Consider the following 424-nt stretch of genomic DNA (forward strand, 5'->3'; position numbering starts at 1 on the left):
GACGAGGAGAGACTGTGGAACCGCCTTCAGAAAGCCTGCAGCTTTAATCTTCAGATCAGGGATTCGGTCAACACGTCGGACCTGGTGTCGCCTCGATGGCTCCCTCCGCTGCCCCACGTGCTCTCCCTGCAGGGGACGCACCCCGCACGTGGTGAGACTGTTTGCATTCCTGGAACCCTCAGGTGGCGCCTTTCACAGATCCTAGAGCAGAGAGCCTTGTCTGCTTTTACTCTTCCAGGTCTGAAAACAGAAGTGGGGAGGCCAGGCCCCACGCACAGAGCTTTGCCACCTGCTTTCACCTCGAGTTGCTAGACTGCAAGGCCTCGCTCTGGGATCTGGAGAAAACTCACTCCCTTCCCTCCCCTGCTGGGGCCTCCGGACGCCTCCCCTTTCCGCTGCTCCTTGAAGCCAGTGTTCTCAGTGG

This window comes from Hyperoodon ampullatus, assembly GCF_949752795.1.
Source record: "Hyperoodon ampullatus genome assembly, chromosome: 6".
NCBI classification, from domain to species: domain Eukaryota; kingdom Metazoa; phylum Chordata; class Mammalia; order Artiodactyla; family Ziphiidae; genus Hyperoodon; species Hyperoodon ampullatus.